We start from the raw sequence: 27,764 nt of genomic DNA, 5'->3' as shown, positions 1-27,764 counted from the left end.
TGCACTTCACGACACTGGAAGACAGAAGAGTAAAAGGAGACATGATCACTAACTACAAAATTCTTAGAGGAATTGACAGGGTAGACAAGGATAAATTGTTTAACACGGGTGGTACGCGAACAAGGGGACACAGGTTGAGACTGAGTACCCAAATGAGCCACAGAGACATTAGAAAGAACTTTTTAAGTGTCAGAGTAGTTAGTAAATGGATTGCACTAGGAAGTGATTTGCTGGAGGCTTTTCAAGTATAGATATGATAGAGCCCAGTAGGCGCAGGAATCTGTACATCAGTTGATTGACAGTTGAGAGACGAGACCAAAGAGCCAGAGCTCAACCTCTGCAAGCACAACTAGGTGAGTACACACCCAGCTGCACACAAGGGCATCGTTGAGCGGAAGTGGCCGCGGAAATTTAATTACAAATCCATATTTTACCGTTAACAATCACAAGTCAGGAACTGTTATGAAATTTACCGATTTTGAAGCTTTAAAAAAAATGATTTAAGCATCGTTCTTAACTTTTTTTTCAATTTGAGCCGAGTGAGAGTCTTTTCGTTTGTTAGTCTGATATTGTCTTCGAGGGCGAAAGACCGTTGTCACTCGAGGGTGTGAGCCCCGTTGGCAAGGTACTGGATAAGCCATTCCGTTATTTTGATCACTGAGGTCACCAGTAAGATTTGTATCGTCGTGTGCCGGTTGGGTCAATTACACTTTTAGCCTCGTCTCTCGGAGGCTGTTATAGAGAGCTCGAGAACGCTCATCTCAACACGTCAGTTATGATGATCGTTGCCCTTTGGAGGTCACTCTCAGGTCAGGGATGGTAATGGGACATGGGCATCGGACAGAATAACGTATCCGATCAGGTGAATTGGTTTGACGTAAATATTAGAGATGAGACGAGTCGTTGTCTGATGTTACGTACCTGCTGAAAAGACCTTAAGGCAAACCAAACTGTATCACCGATCCTAACTAACCTCCCCTGTGTCTTCCTCCTCCCAGCAGGCGTGTGTGGGCGGCAGCAGCGCCCACTACGCCGAGCACTTCCTGCCTGGAGCTGCCGCAGCACAGCCACACCACTGCCACCAGCCACAGATTGTCCTGTACGCAGCTTTTGACCAGGGAGCGCGGTACCCCGCGCCCCAGCAGCAGCACCACTCCTCGGCGTACCAGCACACGCTACCAGCCTCCAGTACGCCCACGCCACACCACCACCACCACCCGCACCACACGCCCGCGGGACACCCACAGGCGGCCCAGCAGCCAATCTGGACACCTGCGACGGCGATAGTCCGGCGGCACTCACTGAGACGCGATCCTTACACGAGTAACCACGAGGCGACGGTGCCACTCATTGCTAGCCAGAAGGAGAGCTCCGTGTAGGGTGAGTGAGGGACCATACCAGGCTCTTGTTAGGTCTATAAGTATCTCTGTAGGGTGAGTGAGGGCCCTACCTGGCTTTTGTTAGGTCTATAAGTATTTCTGTAGGGTGAGTGAGGGCCCTACCTGGCTCTTGTTAGGTCTACCACCTTATTAATTCAGGGTCATTAGGGAATTAAACCTCGCTCCTGTATAATCTACTAGTATGTTATGATAGTGGACCAGTGCTGGCCTCGGTACCTTAGAAAAACAAAAACAACCTTTGATCCACTTCGGTTAATTAAAAGGGTCATTACAATAAAGGGTGGGTACAGTGATGTGTGCGGGTACAGTGATGTGTGCGGGTACAGTGTTGTGTGCGGGTACAGTGATGTGTGCGGGTACAGTGATGTGTGCGGGTACAGTGATGTGTGCGGGTACAGTGATGTGTGCGGGTACAGTGACGTGTGCGGGTACAGTGATGTGTGCGGGTACAGTGATGTGTGCGGGTACAGTGATGTGTGCGGGTACAGTGATGTGTGCGGGTACAGTGATGTGTGCGGGTACAGTGATGTGTGCGGGTACAGTGATGTGTGCGGGTACAGTGATGTGTGCGGGTACAGTGATGTGTGCGGGTACAGTGATGTGTGCGGGTACAGTGATGTGTGCGGGTACAGTGATGTGTGCGGGTACAGTGACGTGTGCGGGTACAGTGATGTGTGCGGGTACAGTGATGTGTGCGGGTACAGTGATGTGTGCGGGTACAGTGATGTGTGCGGGTACAGTGATGTGTGCGGGTACATTACTGTTTCTGTGCCCGTTATCAAGGGTGGAGGACGTTGGTGCGATTTCTTCGCGTAATTATTTGTTTTACGTTGTTTGATCATGCTGTTGTGACTTGCATTATGTATCGCTGTTTTATATTGCATGGGATTAGACATATTGGGCTGCAGGAGGTGGGGGTATGGTGGGCCTTGGCACAGCCGAGACGGCTCCTGACGGCTTACTGTTGTATTATTCCACAGTTCTGCTAGCTGACGTGTCAGCGGTGGCGTCAGCTGTGGCGCCAGCGGCCCTATTAACGGCGGCATTAGCGGCGGCGTCAGCGGCCCTGTCAACGGCGGCGTCAGCGGCCCTGTCAACGGCGGCGTCAGCGGCCCTGTCAACGGCGGCGTCAGCGGCCGTGACAACGGTGGCGTCAGCGGCCGTGACAACGGTGGCGTCAGCGGCCGTGACAACGGTGGCGTCAACGGCCGTGACAACGGTAGCGTCGCACTGTAGAGAAATGCCCGACAGACCACTGGAACATTATCTAACACAGTGCACAGTTACAAACACTAAGTTTTCAACTTGGATTCAACAGAGCAGAAGAAGTTGTTAAACACTTATGGCAAAATCTTACTGAAGTGACCATACGAGTCATAAATACTCCGCCCAAGTAAAACAGAAACAAGCAACACTTAGTGGGTCAGCCAGAGGCTTAGAACCCGCGCAGGAATATCCCGGCCAAAAAAAAAAAACGGTGGCATCAGCGGCGGCGTGAGCGGCGGCGTCAGCGGCCGTGTCAACGGCGGCGTCAGCGGCCGTGTCAACGGCGTCGTCAGCGGCCATGTCAATGGTCAACATAACCATATTACAAAACAACAGATGTAAGTCTTTTATCGGGTTTACTGTTTAATGAATACCAACGATGGTTCTTGTGTTGATGACTAGTGATGACTTGTCTTGCACGCACGCACACGCACGCAAAGGAGCTCACTCTTCAACACAAGGCGCCAAACGGGACCTACATTAGGAGCGAACGTCCACCGTGAGACGAGAGACTGAGATGTGATCAGGTCAGACCATCAGTAGGAGTGATATTCCTCCAGGAATATCTTGGGATTGGGAAGGCGACCAATCAGGGGATTGGGAAGGCGACCATACCTGCCTTCCTAAACGGCCGGTACTCCACCCCCATCCCCCACCCACGCTGCCTCTTCCACAATACTTACTCTTCCACTTCCATCGACGTGGCTGTGTATGTATGTGTGTGTGTGTGTGTGTGTGTGTGTGCGCGCGTGTGTGCGCGCGTGTGTGCGTGTGTGTGTGTGTGTGTGTGTGTGTGTGTGTGTGTGTGTGTGTGTGTGTGTGTGTGTGTGTGTGTGTGTGTGTGTGTGTTTACTAGTTGTGTTTTTTTTGTGTGTTTTTTTTTTGCGGGAGTTGAGCTTTGCTCTTTCGGCCCGCCTCTCAACTGTCAATCAACTGTTTACTAACTACTACTTTTTTTTTCCCCACACCACACACACACACACACACACACACACACACACCCCAGGAAGCAGCCCGTGACAGCTGACTAACTCCCAGGTACCTATTTACTGCTAGGTAACAGGGGCACTTAGGGTGAAAGAAACTTTGCCCATTTGTTTCTGCCTCGTGCGGGAATCGAACCCGCGCCACAGAATTACGAGTCCTGCGCGCTATCCACCAGGCTACGAGGCCCCCAACCTGTGTGTGTGTGTGTGTGTGTGTGTGTGTGTGTGTGTGTGTGTGTGTGTGTGTGTGTGTGTGTGTGTGTGTGTGTGTGTGCGTGTGCGTGCGTATGTGCGTGTGTGTGCGTATGTGCGTGTGTGTGTGTGTGTGTGTGTGTGTGTGTGTGTGTGTGTGTGTGTGTGTGTGTATACTCACCAAATTGTACTCACCTAATTGTGCTTGCGGGGGTTGAGCTTTGTATCTTTGATCTCTCGTCTCTCAACTGTCAATCAACAGGTGTACAGATTCCAGAGCCTACTGGGCTCTATCATATCTACATTTGAAACTGTGTATGGAGTCAGCCTCCACCACATCACTTCCTAATGCATTCCATTTATTAACTACTCCAACACTGAAAAAATTCTTTCTAACGTCTCTGTGGCTCATCTGGGTACTCGGTTTCCACTTGTGTCCACTTGTTCGTGTCCCACCCGTGCTGAAGAGTTTGTCTTTGTCCACCCTGTCAATTCCCCTGACAATTTTGTAAGTGGTTATCATGTCTCCCTTTACATTTCTGTTTTCCAGGGACGTGAGGTTCAGCTCCTTTAGCCTTTCCTCGTGGCTCATACCTCTCAGTTCGTGGACGAGCCTGGTGGCATACCGGTGAATCTTCTCTAACTTTGTCTCGTGTTTAACTAGGTATGGACTCCAGGCTGGAGCTGAATATTCCAGGATTGGTCTGACATAAGTGGTATACAGGGTTCTCAACGTTTTCTTACACAAGTCTCTAAAGACAGTTCGTATGTTGGCCAGTCTAGCATATGCCGCTGATAATGATGTGTGTGTGTACTCACCAAGTTGTACTCACCTAGTTGTGTTTGCGGGGGTTGAGCTCTGGCTCTTTGGTCCCGCCTCTCAACCGTCAATCAACAGGTGTACAGATTCTTTAGCCTATTGGGCTCTATCATATCTACACTTGAAACTGTGTATGGAGTCAGCCTCCACCACATCACTTCCTAATGCATTCCATTTGTCAACCACTCTGACACTAAAAAAGTTCTTTCTAATATCTCTGTGGCTCATTTGGGCACTCAGTTTCCACCTGTGTCCCCTAGTGCGTGTGCCCCTTGTGTTAAACAGCCTGTCTTTATCAACCCTGTCGATTCCCTTGAGGATCTTGAATGATGTGATTATGTCCCCCCTAACTCTTCTGTCTTCCAACGAAGTGAGGTTTAATTCCCGTAGTCTCTCCTCGTAGCTCATACCTCTCAGCTCGGGTACTAGTCTGGTGGCAAACCTTTGAACCTTTTCCATTTTAGTCTTATGCTTGACTAGATATGGACTCCATGCTGGTGCCGCATACTCCAGAATTGGTCTGACATATGTGGTATATTATGTTCTGAAAGATTCCTTACACAAGTTTCTAAAGGTCGTTCTTATGTTAGCCAACCTGGCATATGCTGCTGCTGTTATCCTCTTGATATGAGCTTCAGGGGACAGGTCTGGTGTGATATCAACCCCCCAGGTCTCTCTCTCTCTCTTGGACTCTTGAAGTATTTCATCTCCCAAGTGATACCTTGTATCTGGTCTCCTGCTTCCTACCCCTATCTTCATTACATTACATTTGCTTGGATTAAACTCTAACAGCCATTTGTTCGACCATTCCTGCAGCTTGTCCAGGTCTTCTTAAAGCCTCAAGCTGTCCTCCTCTGTCTTAATCCTTCTCATAATTTTGGCGTCGTCAGCAAACATTGAGAGGAATGAGTCTATACCCTCTGGGAGATCATTTACGTATATCAGAAACAGGATAGGTCCAAGTACAGAGCCCTGTGGGACTCCACTGGTGACTTCACGCCAGTCTGAGGTCTCACCCCTCACTGTAACTCTCTGCTTCCTATTGTTTTGGTACTCCCTTATCCACTGGAGCGCCCTACCAGTTACTCCTGCCTGTTTCTCCAGCTTATGCATCAACCTTTTATGGGGTACTGTGTCAAAGGCTTTCCGACAGTCCAAAAAAATGCAGTCCGCCCACCCTTCTCTTTCTTGTTTAATCTTTGTCACCTGATCGTAGAATTCTATCAAGCCTGTAAGGCAAGATTTACCCTCCCTGAACCCATGTTGATGGGTTGTCACGAAGTCTCTTCTCTCCAGATGTGTTACTAGGTTTTTTCTCACAATCTTCTCCATCACCTTGCATGGTATGTGTGTGTGTGTGTATATGTGTGTGTGTGTGTGTGTGTGTGTGTGTGTGTGTGTGTGTGTGTGTGTGTGTGTGTGTGTGTGTGTGTGTGTGTGTGTGTGTGTGTGTTTGTGTTTGGGGGGATGCGCGTGCGTGCTTGCATTGGAGCGGTGGTGGGGATTAAGGAGTGCGCGTCTCAAGGGACACCCAAGAATATTACACTCTTTTAAATGACAAACTTGACCTACCTTTCCTCGATATGCCGCGGCCAGGATTAGAGTAATTACGTGCACAGTTACTCAGCATGAACATCTCTCTTCAATTATGGCAGCTTAGTTTACTTATATTAAGCAGTTTATGAGATCCAAAAGTGTTACGATGTTGTCTGCGAGTCTAACAACCTCGGGGCTGCGAGGCTGTGAGAGCCGTAAACTGTTTGGTGGAATACAGGTACAGTCGCTATGGACGAGGAAGGAAGTACTGGCTTCATAAGTATGTGTGTGTTCTCAGCCTGGGGCAGTTGGCTTACATCCTGGTCTGCCACCACCTTCACTTGTTCATGACTATGACAAAGGGAAAAAATCAGTGATTGCATCACGGGCCTTCTCGGTGATGGTTAGGTTCTTATTCACTTCAGAATTTTTGAAAATAACTCTAAAATGTTTATTTTAGCTATATATCGCCTGATACTGAGATGCGTTTCGTTGATCCCTGTCAACATTTTCAAAGGCAGAGATGAGTGTGTATGTGTGAGTTTTCAGTTGCATGTATGCCTGGAGGCCGTACAGGTTTGTTCGCATTTGTGTTCCTCACGTGTGCCCCAAAGAATGAGGTAATTTGATAAAATACCATGCCCAAGTGCCGGCGGGAGGATGGGGAATTAGCCTCGGTTACCATCCTCTTTTGTCCGATCGTGATGGTCGAGTGGTTAAGGGATCCTGTACACCAGTTGCAGAGGGCATCTGGCAGTATGGGTTCGAGTCACTTCTGGGGTGTGAGTTTTCAGTAATATTATATATATATATACACACACACACACACACACACACACATATATATATTGTGACGGTAATCTCTTTCAAGAGAGATTGAGGCTGCTCTTCCCTACGTAAAGCTACTTATATATATACAACACTAAGATGCTACCTTCAAGATACGTCTACCAGTAGCACAAAACGTTTTGACCAGGAGGCAAACGTACCATAAACTCCCCCCAACTCCTCACTCCCTCCATGCTGGCTCGCCACCGTCGTCAACCAGCAAACTACCATTCAAGCCTGCCTGCTTCTCTGCTTCTGATTGGTGACCCGCCGACTGCACACCTGCACCTTTGCATTTCAGCGCCCTCTACCATGTCGATGTCTGGGCTTGAACCAGTCATTGAAGTCAGAATATCCTTGTGCTCTCAAGCTGTGAACAACCAACTGATATACGCTCTATTTATTGGACGAGGTTCTCAGCTAGCGCTATATTCTCAGCACCTGTTTATTCATTCTTTTGTCTTTATTTTATTTGTAGAGTAACGTCACCCTTGTTCTTAATTTTTGTTATATTTTTTTTACTTGTTTGGTTGCACTGTACATAGCCAAGGAATTCTCTTTAATTAACGTTAAAATTGTGAACAAAGTTTCATTGTTCATACTGTGTGTTTTGCGTGTCTTCCCTTACTTTACCACAGACAACAGCCAAGCAGTCGATCTTTTTTTTTCTAAAATGTGATAGGCATTGACACCAGCCATTAGGAGGACTGCCGAACACCTACACCTCTACACTTTTCCGTCACATTTTATGGGGGCATGTCCGGGAGCTTCACTCAGGTACTAGTACCAGAACATCAATTCGTGGTAAGTGTACTTGGCTTTGATACAGTTGCTTTTCAATATTTTCATTAATTTTAATATTTATATGATGCTGTGTATTTTGTGCTTTCCGAGGGTAGCATATTGTGAGTGTTGGATAACTGGATTACATGGTGACTGAAGGCCTCAGTCATTCTCTTAATTGGTCATCCCTCCCTCAGTGTTATTACTCGTGCATTCCACCTTTTTTGTCCCTAGGATATTTCTCACATTCCGGCAGATAATCATTTTGGTACCCTGGTACTTTGATTTGTCTTCGGGTCAAAGCACCCTATCTTCTGCAATCCGACCGAAGGAGGATAAGAGGGCCATAGTTCCTCTAGCACGGACTACGTTGCTGAGTTGGGACCTCAACTGCAATTCTCGTCATCAGTTGACACTCGCACCCCTACACGTCAGTCAGAGATGATATTTACTCAGGTAGGGAATTAGCTTTCTTTTTTCAGAGCACAAAGATTGTTAATTCTGTAAGTATCATATTTCATTAGTAGGAAAACCCTTGCTTCTGTCCTATAGAGACTCAGCAAGGTATCCATACATTCTTGGACTACCTTATTCACTTTTGAAACAATTAGAATTTTCATTTGTTTTAGAAACTATCGGTTTCATTTATTTAGTAGGATTTTCTCGCCCTTATTCTCTTACATTGAGTACCGGGTACAAGATTTCCTGCACTTTTCGTTGACTAATCATTTACCCTACTAAAATTAACGTTAATTGCTAACGATTAAAATTACCACAGGATAGTTACCAGTTGCCACGTTATCCTGTTACTGACACTTACCATATCACAAGTATATTCGTTGTACATTTATTTGTTATTTTTCAACATGTTTCGTCTCCAAGCATTTCGTAACGACCCAGCAAGTGAAGTAGGGAACTTAAGTCGTGCCAAAAGGGCCGAATTACAAACTCTTGCATACGAGTATCAGCCTAGATGGAGCCATGGAGCCAACAAAAATGACTTGCATAATCTTATCTTGGATTATCCCTTAGATGAAGGAAAGATAGACTCTGAAGCTCACGAAAACTATTCTATTGCAGATAAACATGCTCTGGCAGCTATGAAATTGAAGCTCGAAGTAGCAAACATTGAGCGACAATAAAAAGAAGCTCTCCATATAAGGGAACATGAGCTGGCCCTAAGGAAAGAAGAACAAGAACGAGAGGAGAGGCTGCCCTGCAGAAAGAAGCTCTACAACGACGAGAACGCGAGGCTGACCTAAAGAAAGAGGAGGCTGCCCTAAGGATAGAAGAAAGGGAACAAGAGGCTGCTTTACTCCGTGAGAGGGAGCAGCTTGAAGCAAGAAAACGTGACCTGGAAATACAACGTGCGCACAGTAAACAGCTAGCTGATAGTGCTCTCGAATATCGTTGACAAGAACTCGCGTTGGAAACTACACACCACACTCGGCGCCAACAAGCTACAGCTAGTCTTCCCCTAAGTTTCAATGTCTCCCATGCAAGTAAGTTAATGCCACCATTCGTTGAGACAGATCGATGTATTTTTCACCACTTTTGAGACCCTAGCTAAAAAACTTAGCTGGCCTGAGGATCAATGGTCTACCCTTCTCAGAGTGCATCTCACAGGTAGAGCTGCGGTTACTCTTAGTACCTTAGCGTCTGAGAATGACTAACAGACCCTGAAGCAAGCAGTTTTGGAAGCCTACTTTCTCTCCACCGAAAGCTACAGTCGAAAATTCCATGATCATCTAAAGGCAAGTACCACCACCTTTCTAGAATTTGCCAATACAAAGAAAAGATATTTCATAAAATGGCTGGAAGCAGCACATGTCTCTAAATTTTCAAAACTCGTCAACCTCATTCTAGTTGAAGAATTCTTTAGACGCGTTCCCCCTTCCATCCGTTTATATTTAGCAGACAAAGAAGAAACCGACTACATCAGATGTGCGAAGTCAGCTGACACCTACAGCCTCATCCATTGGCTAACACCAGATCCACCTTCCAGTAAGAAGCCATAGTATAGTTATGATAAAGTGAGTACCGATCAAGCGAGCTCTCAATTGTATTGTAAGTATTACAAGCTCTATGGACATACCATGGATAAATGTGGTACAGCTCAATACAAAGGAAACAATTAAACAACTAAACCCAAACCGACTCCTCCTAAGTCCGGTAAGCCTGTGATGAATGTTGGTGTTCCTGTTAATGATCTTTCTCTCGTCAGCAAACACCTATATCCAGGAACTGTCTCTGCCAGCAGTACAGATTCGGAGGGACGTTTCAAATTGAAGATCTTGAGGGACACAGCGGCTCTTCAATCAATAATATTGAAATCGGCTGTGCCTAACATCACCTACACCGGGGAAATCGTCCTTATCACTGACATCACTGCTACCACTCGGTATCCACTCGCCAGAGTCCACCTGGATTGTCCTTTCGTGACCGGTGAAGTCCAAGTCGCCATCAGGGAAAAGCCTTTTCCCATGTCTGGAGTGCAACTTCTCCTGGGCAATGACTTGGCAGAAGATCTGCAACCTTCCAACCTGATCATCATGGACAAACCCCAGGTGTGTAACTCTGTAGTGGACAATCCCATCTTTAAGTATATTCCAGCAGAGGTCCAAGAAAGTGATGAAGTTTCTCCTCCAGTATTGGTGACCACCCGTGCACAAGCTGCACGCCCGCAACCAGCTGACTCTACTGCAACCACTGTCCCTCAAGACCATCCGAATCTACCACCGAATCTTACTATGTTGGAGTTCCATAAGTTACAGAGGGAAGATCTATCATTAACACCATTATTCTTCCAGGCTGAGACTCAACCTGACAGCATCCCTGGGTTCTTCCTAGAGAATCAGTTGCTGTACCGCAGGTACATACCCAGTAAGCTGAAGGAGGACGACGATTGGGCAAATGTCGAACAACTAGTGGTTCCCACCAGCCTACGGCCGAATATTCTACACCTAGTCCACGGAGCTCTTTCTCACTATGGTTTTAACAAAACCTACCACGGAATCACACAAGACTACTACTGGCCAGGTATGGTTAAAGACGTCAAAAGTTACGTGCAACAGTGTCATACTTGTCAGCTGGCAGGTAAACCTAACATCTCTATTCCCAAGGCTCCATTGACTCCTATCCAGGTGCCTGCGGAACCTTTCCACAGACTCATCATAGACTGTGTTGGTCCTTTACCCCGGACCAGTTCTGGCAACGCCTATATACTAAGCATCCTGTGTCCTACCACCAGATTCCCTATAGCAGTTCCAGTAAAGAACATTACGGCTGCTACTGTGGTGAAACAACTATTGAAGATCTTCACCCAGTATGGATTTCCAAGAGAGGTTCAAAGCGACTGTGGCACCAACTTCACCAGTGATCTCTTCAAGAAGACACTGGAGGAGTTCAACATCACACAGGTATTATCCAGCCCCTATCATCCTGCTTCACAGGGTTCTCTTGAACGTAGTCATCAGACTATTAAAGCATTCCTAAAGAAATTTTGCAATGAAACCTTGAAGGACTGGGATAAACAACTTGAACTCATCATGTGCATTTTCAGAAGTCTCCCCAATGAGTCTCTAGGAGTATCTCCTTATGAGATGCTCTACGGACGTAAGTGCCGTACTCCTCTCAAGGCTTTCAAAGACTCTCTACGTAATGCCACCTTCAGTGACCCTCAGAATGTGCCCCAGTTTCTTCAAAACTTAAAACACATTCTAGAGAGAGTACGTAAATTTGTTAATGACAATCTATTGAAAGCTCAGGAGAGGATGAAGACTCATTTTGACCAACGCAGCAAAATAAGGAAATTTAAACCAAGAGACTTCATGTTGACATATTTTCCTATCCCAGAGTCTCCATTGCAAAACAAGTTTTCAGGACCCTACCGCATCAAGGAGTGCAGAAACAACCACAACTACGTTCTTGAGACTCCAGATAGGCTGCGGAAGACCCAATTGTGCCACGTCAACCTCCTGACGCAGTATCAAGGTATTCCCCCCTCCCCCTGTGTTGGTATCATTATCCACATTTATAATACCAAGGTCCATACCATCGAAGTGCGAAATAATCAGAGGGCGCTAAATATTACCAAGAATGCCAATACGAGAACACAAACGCATAAGGCGAAGGTCCATACCTCCACAGAGAGACCTTCCCTGCTTCTCCTCCCGGAAGCACTAACACTGAGTCAGTGCCTTCCAACTCAGAAATCCTAACTGATCTTCATACCTATTTGCAGGAGATTAATAGTGCTCCTCTCATCAGAATCTTCAAGGAACATCAGAAGTTGTTCAGCGATAATCCACAGGAGTGTAATGTGGTTCAGCACGACATCCAGCTACTCCCTGACACCCGGCCGATTCGTCAACTTTTCTACCGAATCAGCCCGAGCAAAAAGGAAGTTATGCGTTCTGAAGTACAGTACCTCCTGGATCATGGGCTGGCCACCCCTTGTGAGTCCCCTTGGGCCTCACCCTGCATCTTGGTGCCGAAACCGCACGGTAAAGTGAGACTGTGTACCGACTACAGGAAATTGAATCTTGTGACTACCAAGGATGCTTACCCATTACCTAGAATAGATGACATCCTTGACACCATTGGTAATTCTCGGTATTTATCCAAACTAGACTTACTCAAGGGATACTACCAAGTGTGTTTGACGGAGAGAGCTAAGGAAATATCTGCCTTCACCACTCCTTTTGGCCTTTACAGATATGAACGCCTTCCATTTGGACTATGTAATGCCCCGGCCACCTTCCAGCGAGCTGTCAACCACGTCATCCATGGCTTAGACCACACCTACGCCTACTTGGATCATATCGTTGTGGCAACTAACACCTGGAACGAACATCTGCTCCAGCTGCAACGATTGTTCACCAAGCTCCTGACAGCCGGCCTCACCATCAACTTGGGCAAGTCCACCTTTGCTAAAGGTAAAGTGCGTTATCATGGTCATGTGATAGGGAGTGGCATCCTAGCTCCGTTAAACATACACACTCAAGCCATCCAGCATTACCCAAAGCCTACCACTAGGAAGCAGCTCCTGCGCTTCCTTGGTCTTGCCTCCTACAACCGTAGGTTTGTGAAGAATTTTGGCACGGTAGTGACACCATTGATCACTTTAACCAGACCCAAGCAACAGTATCATTGGACCATTCAGCAAACCAGTGCTTTTGAACTTAAATCTCTGCTCTGTTCTAATCCCATTCTCGAGGTTCTACCTGTTAGCTACTACAGCTACAAGTTAAAACCTCAACAGAAGAACTACAGCAGTATCGAAAAGGAACTTCTCTCCATCGTCCAGAACTTACAGCACTTTGCATCGTACCTACAAGGTTCTCGGTCCACCACCATCTACTCGGACCACAATCCCCTACTCTTCTTGCAGCAAGCCCAATTCACCAATCAACGACTTCTACGATGGGCTTTGTATCTGCAGAATTTCAACCTGGAGATCTTCTACATCAAGGGATTCTGATATCATAGCAGACGCCCTCTCCAGAGTCTATGAGGTAGAGGCAGCTACACATACCACTCTACCATCAAAAGAAGTAACTTGACCCGTGAGAGCAGGCTTCAGGGGAGAGTTGTGACGGTAATCTCTTTCAAGAGAGATTGAGCCTGCTCTTCCCTACGTAAAGTTACTTATTATATACATACATATATATATATATATATATATATATATATATATATATATATATATATATATATATATATATATATACACACACACACAACACTAAGATGCTACCTTCAAAATGTCTACCAGTAGCACAAAACGTTTTGACCAGGAGGCAAATGTATCCTAAACTCCCCCCCACTCCTCACTCCCTCCATGCTGGCTCGCCACCGTCGTCAAATGGCAAACTACCATTCAAGCCTGCCTGCTTCTGATTGGTGACCCGCCAACAGCACACCTGCACCTTTGCACCTCAGCGCCCTCTACCAAGTCGATGTCTGGGCCTGAACCAGTCATTAAAGTCAGAATATCCTTGTGCTCTCAAGCTGTGAACAACCAACTGATATACACTCTATTTATTGGAGGAGGTTCTCAGCTATCGCTATATTCTTGGCACCTGTTTATTCATTCTTTTGTCTTTATTTTATTTGTAGAGTAACGTCACCCTTGTTCTTAATTTTTTTTTTTTTTTACTTGTTTGTTTGCACTGTACATAGTAAAGGGATTCTCTTTGTTCATAATTTTTAAAGTTAATTAAAGTTTCATTGTTCATACTGTGTGTTTTGCGTGTCTTCCCTTACTTTACCACAGACAACAGTCAAGCAGTCGATCTTTTTTTTCTAAAATGTGATCGGCAGTCCTCCTAATGGCTGATGTCAATGCCTAACACCTACACTTTCCCGTCACATATATATAAATATAATTATATATAATAATGTATATATATATATTTTTTCTTTTGTCATTACTGTAAATTCACTAACAGTAGGGAGACCACAATAGAGGTAAAGAGTACCCACAGTGTCAATTAATTCATAATTCCTCACGTTTCAGTGATTTATCTAACTATTAATGGTGCTAACTTGCAGCTTCTGGCTCAAATGTTGACATTATTAGCATCAAACTCTATATATAATTTTTATGTATATGAACCATTTGAGCGAGACTTTGTCTTTGACCATTTTTATTTGATTGGGATGATAAATATCATCCCAATCGCTAGCTTTATTCATGTATTCTTAGGTAGGAATCAACACAGATGCTGCTGTTTTGTGTTGTGTTGATTCCTACCCAAGAATACATGAATAAAATTAGCGACATCCCTAGTGATGACACTAAATTTCAACTTATCACCCGGAACCCTGTGGAAGACAAATGTAAAGTGAACAAAACTATTACTGCAATCAACGGTATGCTAAACATATTATAGTCTTGTGGGTTGGTGGTGTTGTCGTGTTGATCCTTCTCTACGGACAACCCAACCCACAACTCGGTAGTGTGTTTATACCTCACTAGGAGATCACCCTTGGCGCTTCTGGCTCTTGGAGAGGGGCTCAACGTCACACGTTTAGGGGATGCGGCTCCAACACTTAGCCTCGTTGTCACGTGCACACACCCACTCGAGCCACTGTGACTCCCCACACTCTCCTTAGGTAATATGATCTCCTCAATCTCCCTTTGACTTATTAGTATTACCTTCTACCCTGTCCACAGCAGTGGTTCTTGGTTCTTTCTCTCTCTCTCTCTTCTTCTTTACTACCTCCTGGGAAGCCTCACTAGGACAAGGGCAAACACCGGCAAATTGGGATACATTTACTGGACAAAGCACATACACGATACATACACACATAATAATAATGAATCCTATACACTATAATATTACAATCAGGTTGCACTCCAACATCATCAGAACTCTATCATCAGCTTATCAAAAGGTATCCTATCTCCTGGTTCATCACCTGATACTATCAACCTCGTCAAGTAGATCAAGTCTACATACACTGTTGCACTATCAACAAGAGGAATAAACATATATATATATATATATATATATATATATATATATATATATATATATATATATATATATATATAAATGTGTACAATGAAAATCGGCATGTGAATGCAATAACATATATCAGCATAAATGTTCCTTGCTACACTGCAATGATCAATCGATCACCCTATCAGTCCTAGTACGCATACATCTGTAGGTAATCCAGCCTACGCCTGCAACTCTAAACTTCAGTATAAAACACTCCTTGACATAAGAATGCCAACAATCACTCACCTCTCACTGCGTCTTGCACGCAAATGACAACCAAGCACTATCAACTCCCTACAAGTAATCCACCAGAACTTCCCTTCCACCTCTGGAAGTTCACTACCCTAATATCTTTAGGTTCTTCCGGGCTTCACTACCAGGATCCTCTGCAGCTCCTCCAGGCTGCTATCATGAAGTTTCCTTGAGCAACTATGGTGCTTCACCCTTCTGCTAGGTTCCTCCACAGCTCTCTTGGCTGCTACACCATGAAGTTTCCTCGAGCAACTATGGTACTTCTCCACCTCTACAAAAGCACGTGACACTCCTCTTCACTGCTTCTCACAGCTCGAGGTCCTCTGCTCCACGACCTTGGAGTCTCATCAACTACTTCATCTGTGCTGGCTTCGAAGTTCTCAGCAACTTCTTCCCCAAAGACAAACCTGCAACCCATCGACACTCCAATAAAATTGTTTCCCCTTTAACACAAACAAATAATCACACAATATGTTTGCCTCAAACCTCTATCTGTCCTCTACATACAGTGAGAGTGGACTCCCCCGTTTTGGGCGGGTCCATACTCCACCTCGACCCGGCGGGTGTCCTCACACGCTGGGAGGGTCTTCCACCGTCAGGAGCCGGGCTCCCTCAGTTGCCTGCCAGCGCTCAGAGGGGACGGACGTCGCTCCGTGTTCCTCCCTCTCCACTCTCTTATTTCAGGCCTTCTGCCTTATTAAAACATGTCTAACTTATAAATAAACATCGCTACTGTCGCTGGGCACACGACCAACTTCAAGCAATCACTATGAACTGGCGTATATCGTGCTTACCACAGATTATCTGGTCGAGGGCGCTCTCCCTCTGACGGCGTCTGGTCAGGGCGCTCCACACAGCCCACGAAAATGCCTCTGAGCAGCTTATTAAACTCTGCTCGTCGACCAGGACTTGAGACCACAACGTTCCCAGCTCGATTCTACAGCTGGCACATCTACATACTTCTCTTCGAGATATATCACTAGGGGTTCCCTTCTGACGGGAGCTCGAACGGAGCGCGGCTTTCCCCTGCAATGTCTGGCACTCAAGTGAGGTCAAAGCCCCCCCAGAAACGAGCCTCACGCCTCCAGCAAAATGTCCACATCTCCTAGCCAGTCATTTATCTATTTCCTTACTTACTGCCCATAATCTTAAAATGTCCATTGAATCCAACATACTATTTTTCATCAGTGTTATTGCCTCTATATTTCTTTGACCTTCTGGTTAGGTCAGGCTTGATAGAATAATTCTCAAAGGGGAGACTCGTTTTTTTCGGCTACCTGGGATCATAACAACAATAGTATGGTAAACAACACAGCTCAATTCCAATACAATGTCACACAATTTTTTTTAAATCAAAATGAAAATCAATTTGTCAATGCAATCAGACACATTGAAATGGAATTCTAACAAATTTAGTACAGTGTGTGTGTTGGTCTTACGTGCAACAGATGGCGCGGTTTATTAAAAAAATTAATGATTTTACCTGTCACAGGTGAAGCATCTATACTTATAAAATGAACGGTATGGTAAACAATACAGCTCATTTTGAATGCAATGTCACACAAAATAATTCAATCAAAATGAAAATAAATCGAAATCTATGAAAATTAAATTTATCAATGCAATCGGAAACATTGAAATGGAATAACATATCATATTTAGAATAGCACGAGTTGCTATTATGTGCAACAGATGACGCTGTTTTTTTTTTTTTTTTTTTTTTTTTTTTAAACACGTTTTTTACCTGTCACAGGTGAGGCATCTATATAGTCGGTATATAAAAACACGCGTGTATTTGTATGGAACATTGTGTCAAAATTTATAAGTAATCGATGAAGAACTTTCAGAGATTACATCGTGTGTTTCTCTTGCGTCTAACAGATGGCCCAGTTTATCAAAAAACATGTTTTTCCTGTCACAGGTGTGGCATGCATATAGTAGGTATATAAAAACACGCGCCTATTCGAATGCAACGTTGTATCAAAATTTCAAAGCTATCGGTAAAGAAGTTTCGAAGATTTCCCTACCATGAAAAAGTTAAAAAAAAAAAATGTTTTTCCCATCACAGACGTGACATCTATATAATATGTATATATAAACCCCATAATATATATGATTATAATATATATATATATATATATATATATATATATATATATATATATATATATATATATATATATATCTTATGTAGTTATATATAAACATGCTCGGATGCAAATGGAACGTTATGTGAATTTCAATGTAATTGGTGAAGAACTTTCGGACATTATTGACTTTTAACAAATGATCATTTACATTTTTATATATATATATAGATTGAATATGACCGAAAGGATAATTAATGACTAACAAGAATCTTCTCAATATTTCTTACGCTTTTCTTCACTGTCGTGGGTAACTGAAAAATTAACTCTCCAAAGTTCGTTTTCACTTTTTTATTTATGGTCCGATGCCTAGGTCTGGGAGCCGGTCAGCCGAGCGGACAGCGCACTGGACTTGTGATCCTGTGGTCCCGGGCGCCGGCGAGAAACAATGGGCAGAGTTTCTTTCACCCCTATGCCCCTTTTACCTAGTAGTAAAATAGGTACCTGGGTGTTAGTCAGCTGTCATGGCTGCTTCCTGGGGGTGGAGGCCTGGTCAAGGACTGGGCCGTGGGGACACTAAAGCCCAGAAATCATCTCAAGATAGAAGCATTTCGTAAGACTTCACATTTGCAATGACAAATTTTTATTTACTCCGTTTCATGCTTTTATTTGTATTTGGGTGAGGTAATAGGATACAAATATTTTTGGGTGAGGTGACATGAAGCAAATCAATGGGAAAAGACAGAACACGAAACAATGGATACATACAGGGTATATAACCATCTGTATACATTTTATCTGCTTGATTCTGTGCTGGTTTGGGGTCTTGAAGTGGGTAGAATGTAATTATGTGTTAATTGGCTGTTGATTGATGGTTTTGACTTTTTATGTATAGGGCCTCGCCGATGTCGAGTCTCCTGTTATAGATGTATCAGTCGATCATTTCTGTGTTGTTTGTTAAGATTTCTCTAGTGATGGTCTGGTTGTGAGAGTTACAGTATTAAAGTTCTGCTTGTTATGTGCAGAAAGAAGAAATATATTTTAATGTATATTGGTACACACATTCCAATACGTTTGAGTATACAGCATGTTGTTTTAATCTATTATCGTTTTTATAATAGGTAGATGATACAGAATGCAGTACAGTGCGTCACAAATCCTATTGCGGAAGAAGTAAAACCACAAATCAGCAGAATAAATATGCCTGGAAGATCGACCCCAGCCAGCATACATACAGGTAAAAAATAATCATTTAATCAGCTTGACAAAATTGCAAATAAAGAAGTGTTAGGTTAGGTCATTGTGTTAGGGTAGGCTGGCTATTATTTCCAATTTGTTTTTTAATTTGTATTAGTATGTAGTATTAGGCTATTGTAATGAATTGGAATGCATAAAGTTCAATATGTTTTGGCAGATTCGTTCTTGGCTCCTGAAAACTATGTTTACTTACCAGATGTACCAAGAATAACTCCGGACAATAATAATAGCACTGTTTATAAAATCATTTGATTATGCCATTTATAATACAACTATATCAAATTTTAAAAATTTGTGTAATACAATAAATCTTTGTTTTAGCAATAGGTAAGGTAATTATCAAAAGAAGGCACCAAACCGGGAAGGCTATGTAGCACCATCAAAGTGCGAAATAATCAGAGGGCACTAAATATCACCAAGAATGCCAATACGAGAACACAAACGCACAAGGCGGACGATATCAAATGTATCTGATTCACCAGGAATTCTATCGAGGCACAAGTGACCACGAAGGACGGTCGGAAAGCAAGACACACGCACGTCCTGGAAGTCAGGACATTCAACAAGGATATGCACAATAGTAAGAGGGACCACGCAAGTTGGACAATAAGGAGCAGGGCGGCGCTCCATTAAGTGACCGTGAGTTAAGCGAGTATGGCCAATCCCAACCTTGCTAGAGCCGTTTCCAACTGCCTGTTACAGTGGCAGGAGGAAGGCCACGGGGACAGCAACAGCTGGGGGGGGGGGGAGGGAGATAAAAGGATAGCCACAGAAGCGACCAGGACGAGCACCAAGCGTCGGCTCCTGGAGACAGACACAAAGGGGCGAAAACTGTGAAATTAGAAGTTGGAGGTCAAGGAAATTGGCGTAATATCCACGGGTGTTTCATTGAAGAATAGACATTGACAAAAAGAGAAAGGATAGCAACAGAGAGCAAACAAGAAACAAAAGTGAAATAGAAACAGCACGTTAAAGAAGCACAGGATCAGGGTCAGCGAAGTCAGGATTAGGGGGCATGGATAAACTGAGTAAAGGAGGGAGGGAAGGAAGCGAGAGAACAGACTAGAGGTGGGCGAGCAGGTTCTGGAGGAGGAGGAGGCGCAGAAAGAGGGGAACGCACCTCAGCAAGGGCAGTAACCGAGACGGAGCCAGGTGCTAAAGAAACCTCCACAGTAGGAACAGTGGGCTCCACCACTGAAGCGGGAGGGGAAGGAATGATAGAATCAGAGATCGGGGGCGAAGAAGAAAGTGAAGCCTTGTTACCTACCGGGAAGGAGAGGAGCCAGGTTTCCGCTTCTGACTCAAAGAGATAGGTGTCCCAGCAGCAATGTACTCGGCAACAGACTCTAGCGTCTCAATAGGAGAAGAAGAGCGAGAGCGAACAACGTGTCCACCAAGAAAGTAATGGACATCGGCCCACACAGTCAAGCGACGTGGAAATTAAAGAGACGGAGGAGAATGATGGGAAGGAGGACCAGAGGGAGAGGAGAAAGAAGACACAGGAGACATGACAGACTACAGTAGAAAGAAGGGGAACCCTAGACAGAGAACCAGGCGGGAGACCCTCCGGGACAGAACGAAAGGAAACAGGGGAGGTTGTGTTAGGCGTGTCCGGGTCTAAACCTCGGAAACGGTTGTGAAACTGAGGAAGGTGGAAAGGACGAGGAGAGTAAGAGAGTGCCATGCGAGCATAGGAGACGCCAGCGAAAGAGGGGAGACTATGAACCTGGTGCCGAGCCTCAGGAAAAGACAAACGGTCCCGGTGCTTCAAGTTGAGGACGGCTACCTCAAGTTTGTAACGTATACACGTGCGGGAGAAGGTAGGGTGGGCCTCACCACAATTGAGGCAGCGGGCCTGGGGAGAAGTGCACTCCAACTTAGAGTGACTCTCGCCTCCACACATGGGACAGAGGGAGACGGGACTAGAGCATTTGAGGGCACTTTGCCCAAACTCCCAGCACTTATTGCAGAGCCGAGGAGATGGAATATACTCCTGAACGGAGCATCTGGCAATAGCAAGAATGACAGAGGGCAGAAGGGTCCTACCATCAAAGGTAAATTTCAGAACCCCAAGGGGCAGACTGCGATGACCACGAAGGGGAAAGAGTAAACGTATCCACCTGGAGGACAGAATGACCCTGGGCCTCGAAGATATGCTTGATATCATTGTGGCTGTCTTTTAGATTCCTAACACCGGTCGCAACATGGTGCGGGAGGAGAACAGTACCAACACTGGCATTTAACCGAGCGTTCTTTGAGACCCGAACAGGGGTCTCGCCAATGCAGGATAAGGCAGCCAAGTGGGTGGCTGCATCCTGAGGAGCAGCAGCAACGACACGGGTACCAAGACGAGTGGGGTTGAAGGTAACAGAGGCATCTACTGAATGTACAAGGAGCCTATGAAGGGAAAAATCGTCAGGAGGAGTTGAATCTAAAAGGATGGAGGTCAACGTACTTAGTCCACATAGCAGGACCAAACAAAGCATGGTACGAATTAGTATGGGAAAGGAGCATACAAGAGCGGCCGTGGCGGGGACGGCGATGAGAACCTTTAGAGGGAGACGGGTCATAAGGTGCAGTAGTCACAATAAGAGATGGAGTCGTGCAAGGGGACGAGGCGGTCACCACAGCAGGCTTGGGGCTCGACCCAACCACAGAGGGAGGAAAGGAGCAGGGAGGAAGAGTTCGGTCTGGGCCTAAACCAGGCCCTGTAGCAGAGGCTACAGATCCCGATCTTCCAGGACGGTCCGACTCAGAGGCCTGGTCTCCCACCCCATGAGCTTGGTTAAGAGAAGTCGTGTTGTCATCCATGCAGCAAACAATTTCAAAAGTTTGGGACCTGGAACCAAGAAAGACCAATTACCAGGACAGCCAGGGAGGCTGAGTGCGGGCCACTGCAGGAAGGGTGCGTCGTCCCCGGCAGTGCTTCCCCTTTTTAACAGGGAAGTCCTACTACATCATTCATCTCCCACACTGGTGCTAAGACCCCATACCCCCCTATCGCCCCAGCCTGGACACCCAACCATCTACTCAGGGCGGCCCCTCACGGGCAACCCCTCCAGCGGGTGGCCCGATGGCTCACAAGGTCCCTACGTGGTGCCCTTCAGCACGTACATCACCCAAAGAGGCAAAGGCAACCCACACCGGTCCCAGGGAGGTGTACGTGAGCCCCTCACCACGACAAGGAGGCACCAAGGAGGGGGTGTTTTAACAATAAACAGTATTTTTTTTTATGCTCAGCATAATTGGCTTGAATTCCATCATCCCATTATAATTTCTATCACTTTGATCATTGGTTTAAACAGTTACAGTATCATCAAAACATTTAATGTAGCTTCTATTGCTACAGTTATAATGTGTTTTATTCTGAATGTATATTTTTTTAACAGAAGATCTCCGGGCACTAGCAATTTTAGCAAAAGATCGTGAATCTTGATCGTGATCTTGATCGTGAATATTAGAAAATAAACTCGGCTCCAGAAAAAATGTGATTACATCAAGGGAAGTTCAAGTGTTGAGGACCCAAATTATCTGAAGCCCGCAAACAAGAATGGAAAAGGAGGAAATTTCTTTCAGGATTATCGAAATCAAACAAACACAACTTCCTAGCCTATAGGAAGGTAATTTGTTATTTAGTTATTTATGCCATGATCCATTTTTGTGTGTATTCCTGTAACATAGTATAATGATAGGTTGAATTGCTAGTGTAGATTTCACTTTGCTTCAAATGTATAATTATTTAAGTTCTTTGGAGTTTTATTATTCACAATTTGCTTATAGATATCCAAGGTTATAGTCAACTTCACTCTAAAGGCAGATATTTGCCTGAGGGCCACTAATAGCTTAGACGAGTACAGGAAGCCCATGGCATCCTTTTGTTGAAGGACCCCCCTTCCCCCTCCCCCCATTTGCCTTGATGTACTTTTTCAGGTATATTTAGAAATTTAGCCCAGTTTTGGCAGTTACAGCTTATGTGGGTAGGCAGCTCCATGCGTTAATCTCCCTGCCGGTCAAAAATCATTTCCTGTCGTCAGTCCTACATATTGGCTTGTTGAGCTTGAAATCGTTGCTCCTTGTTTATATTACATTTGACCTCCTGAAGAAAATATCTGGATCCACAACTTCAAACTTGTTCAGTATTTTAAAAGTTTCAATGAGATTCACCACACCCTGTCATGCGTGGTTTGTAGTATTGTTAGCCCCGTGGCCTTCAAGCGTTCCTGATGCGAGAGATAACTTAGCTCTGGAAGGACTTACGTTTCCGGTTTTGCACCTTCTACAGAGCAGATAGGTACTTCTGAAATGAGGTCTCCATGCTTGGATACAGTAATTGAAGTGGTGGCGCACCAGAGATTTATGTATACCATTGAACCATTACCTTCTTTTTCATATTATCAAAATTACGCTTGATTATCCTATGGTTTTGTTAGCTTTTCTGACTGCTGCACCCACCTGTTTGCAATTTTTAATGAGTGATGGATCTTAACTCCAAGGTCCATTTCTTCATCGATCTGCTGGAATGTAATGCTATTTATTTGGTAGTTGTGGAATGGGTTGTTATGCACTACATGCATGGTCTTGTATTTGTCGATATTAAAAAGCATTTACCAGTCTTCTGACCATCTGACCATTTGTAGAGTTTATGAGAGAAATAGTCAGTTCTTCAGAAATAGCAATGTAAAGAGGTGTGTATATATAAGAAGTATAGTCTTGCCTTAATTTTGAATTTATATATATATATATAATTATATATTAGTATATAATAATATAATAATAAAATAATAATAATTTTTATTTAGGCAAAGGTACATACATAAAGAGATTTTACAAAGTTTGTTGGCTTTATAGATAGAGCTAGTACATACAATGCCTAAAGCCACTATTACGCAAAGCGTTTCGGGCAGGAAAAAACACAACTGACTAAAGCTTAAAACTAATGGGTAAAAAGAAAAAAATGCGTTGAGTACAAATAAAAATAGGGGTAAAAGAGGGGGGGAACATTGTTGAAAAAAACAGCATAAATACAATTACAAATTATTACAGAAAATTACATTAAAACAGCGTTGATTTGAAAAACAAAAAAAAACAAAAAACATACATGGGTTGACAATAGAGGGGTAAGGTAGGTTACAGGGAATTTATTAGGTATAGCTTCGTTTTTAACTTAAACTGGTTGAGAGAGGTACTGTCTTTAACATGGTTGGGAAGGTCATTCCACATTCTGGGCCCCTTGATTTGTAGAGCATTTCTGGTTTGATTAAGTCGTACTCTAGGAATATCAAAACTGTATTTATTTCTGGTGTGGTGCTCATGGGTTCTGTTACAACCTTCTATGAAGCTTTTGAGATCAGGATTGGCATTACAGTTTAGCGTTTTATATATGTATAATACACATGAGAGAATGTGCAGTGACTTAATGTCTAACATATTCAGGGATTTGAGTAGGGGTACCGAGTGATGTCTGGGGCCAGAATTGGATATTGTCCTAATAGCAGCTTTGTGTTGAGTAATTAGAGGACGTAAGTGATTTTGGGTAGTAGAGCCCCAAGCACAAATACCATAGCCGAGATATGGATAGATAAGGGCGTAATAGAGAGTCACCAGGGCAGGGCGTGGTACATAATATATGATCTTAGAAAGAATGCCCACAGTTTTTGAAACTTTTTTTGATATGTTTAGAATGTGTCCCTGGAAATTCAGCTTGTGGTCAATGAGAATGCCAAGGAATTTGCCATCTAATTTGTTACAAATTTGGGTATTGTTTATTTTGAGATTTATTTGATTAGAGGATTTATTGCCAAACAGAATATAGAAAGTTTTGTCAATGTTAAGGGTGAGTTTGTTGGCAGTTAGCCACAGATGGACTTTATTTAGCTCAGTATTTACTGTGGCATTTAGAGCAAGGGGATCAGGACTGGAGTAAATGAAGGTTGTGTCGTCAGCAAATAGGATTGGTTTGAGGTGTTGGGAGGCATTTGGAAGGTCATTAATGTAGATGAGAAAGAGGAGAGGGCCAAGTATGCTGCCCTGGGGAACACCAATGTTGATGGGTAGGGTGGGAGAAAGTGTATTATTCACAGAAACACATTGGAGCCTGTCAGTAAGGTAGGATTTGAGGTATTGTAGGGAGTGTCCTCTGACACCATAATGATGTAATTTAAGAAGAAGGTTTTGGTGGTTGACAGTATCGAAAGCTTTACGCAGGTCCACAAATAACCCAACAGGGAACTCATTTTTATCAAGAGCTGTATGAATCGAGTTAAGCATACTAATAAGTGCATCGTTAGTGCTTTTTTTGGGCCTGAAGCCATATTGGCAAGGGCTAAGTATATTGAGTTTGGCTAGATATGAGTAAAGCTGCTTATAGATTAGTTTTTCAAAAAGTTTTGACAAGTTTGGCAGGATTGATATAGGTCTGTAGTTGTTAACATCTGTGAGATCACCACATTTGTGGACAGGCGTTACTCTCGCTTTTTTTAGAATATCTGGAAAGGTTTGGAGTTCAAGTGACTTGTTGAAGAGCAAAGTAATAGCAGGGGCTAAAGATCTGGAGGTTTTTTTGTAGATTAAAGTTGATATCTCCTCAAGGGCACCAGACTTGGTTTTAAGGGAAAGGATTATCTCATTGACGTCAATGGAATTAATAGGCTTTAGGTACAGAGACTGGGGATAGTTCCCTGTAAGATAGTCCTTAATGTCAGTACTGGAAGATGGAATATCATTAGCAAGGGATGATTCAATGGAAGAGAAGAACCTATTGAACTCAATAGCAGAATCAGAGGCTGAAAGCTGACCATCGTTATTAGACAGGAGAGTCGGTTTGTTATTTAAAGACTTCTTTGATCCCAATATTTGTGAAATTGTTCTCCATGTTTGTTTAATGTTGCTCTTTATTTGGGTAAATTTATCTTCGTAGTATTTAGTTTTGGCTCGTCAAATTATCTTAGATAGCAATAATGAGTAATTCTTTGAGAATTCTTTGGAGACAATTCCTAACCTATACTTTTTCTCAAGGTCATGTTTTTTATTAATAGATTTAAGTATTCCCTTTGTAAGCCAGGGATTGTTAAGCCTTTTGGTTGTGACTTGTTTTGTAAGCATAGGACAGTGGGTATTATAAAGGCTAAGAGTTTTTTGAAGAAAAGATTGAACTGCTAGGTTGATGTCCTCTATGTTACCTAACTCGGACTCCCAGTTGACATTATCAGTAGCAGTTATAAAATTGTCTATAGCAGTTTCATTGTGTAGTCTAAAACGTATCTCTCTCGACTCAAGAGGTGGTTTGCTAATGTTAGTTAAGAGAAATGTGGGGTAATGGTCTGTAGTGCTATCGGTGATTATACCTGAAGTAAGCGGAGAGGTTATATTTGTCCAGATGTGATCTAGAGTCGTGGCAGTGCTATCAGTGATTCTAGTAGGTCTAGTGATTAAGGGTATGAGGAAGCAGGAATTCATACAGTTGAGGAAGCTAACAGCAGTAGGGTGTTCTGGCTTGCAGAGGTCAATATTAAAGTCCCCTGCGATAATTAGGTGGTTTTTGTTCAGTCTGTTATCAAGTATTAGATTTCTAAGGTTTGAGTTGAATTCGGACACATCAGTGTTAGGAATTCTATAAACTGCACCCACAGACAGGATAGACTCGGCACCCTTGACTCTGAAGCTGGCGAAGATATACTCCCCATAGCAGTCTCTAGTTCTAATTTCTTTTAAGCATGTTAGTTCTTGGTGGTAGTAAAGAGCAGTGCCACCACCTCTCTGAAGTTGACGACAGTTGTGGATTGCTGAGTAGTTAGGCATGTTAAAGAGTTGAGTAGTGTCATCTTTCAACCATGTTTCAGTAAGTATAATAAAAGAGAATTTGTTGTCAATAGCTTCAATCAAGGCACTAACATCATCGAAGTGTTTACCTAGGGATCTAACGTTCAAATTGATTACAGAGATATTGTGACTGAGTTAATACATTGTTTACATCATGTGCTACAAAATATCTGCAATTTAGATCATTAAAGTGATTATTGTCATAGATAGTGGATAAGAGGTTAAGTTCTGGGTCTATACTTGACTGCATAAAAAAAGCTGATTGCAGGAAAAACAAAAAGAAATAAATGTACACAATACTGTACCAAACAAACACAAAAGGGGCTTACAGGGGTACAATGGAGTAAGGGAGTATGGCTAGGCTAGGAAACCTAGGTAATGAATGAGATTAAAGAAAAAAACATATAAACATGGACTATACAAAACACAAGATATAGATATACAAAACAAAAATATAAACAAGACTAAGCAATACAAAAAAAAAATTGAGCAAAAATGAAAAATGAGGTAGATTGCTTACAGGTACTCTCAGGTACACTGTAAGTAACAATAGACAGAAAATATATATCAATATAGAAAAGAATGTCACAATACAATAAGATAAGCAATTACATGAACAGATGAAAAACAAATCTGCTGTAAAATAGGAAGTAATTATAGCAAAACACAATATAATAATATAACAATACAATAAGAGCTTACAAAGTATTGAGTCTGCTAAATTAGAGAATAATTATGGCAAGACACAACAATAAATGCAAGCAAACAAGGAAGTGAAACAATTAGAGGTAGAATTAAGGTCACTAGATAGCCATGGAGGATACACAAGTTTGGCGGAGAGAACAAAAAATCAGTAGAGACTGTCAAGATGAATATATAAAAAAATTTGACAAATGATAATTGTAAAGTAAAATAATCTTAAAGATAATAAATTTTATTAAGCTTAGTTTTAACTTATAATTAGTATGAACTTAATTAAAAGAACAAAAATGAGGTCAATAATTGATTTCAATAAATGACATAGATCA

The 27,764-nt window shown here is 43.4% G+C and overlaps 1 long non-coding RNA gene across 1 annotated transcript in view; it reads left to right on the top strand.

The window, feature by feature from the left end:
* Window positions 1-27,764, top strand: part of LOC123748220 (uncharacterized) — a 62,759-nt gene that overhangs the window by 22,791 nt on the left and 12,204 nt on the right. Inside the window, exons 2-4 of the long non-coding RNA XR_011228103.1 lie at window positions 999-1,380; window positions 2,381-3,004; window positions 18,783-18,898. This is a non-coding gene — a long non-coding RNA (uncharacterized lncRNA). The remainder of the gene's footprint in view (window positions 1-998; window positions 1,381-2,380; window positions 3,005-18,782; window positions 18,899-27,764) is intronic.

Source organism: Procambarus clarkii, chromosome 11 (genome assembly GCF_040958095.1).
Source record: "Procambarus clarkii isolate CNS0578487 chromosome 11, FALCON_Pclarkii_2.0, whole genome shotgun sequence".
Lineage (NCBI taxonomy): Eukaryota > Metazoa > Arthropoda > Malacostraca > Decapoda > Cambaridae > Procambarus > Procambarus clarkii.
Note: the sequence above shows the minus strand (reverse complement) of the source record. Positions and strands in the feature narration are given on the sequence as shown.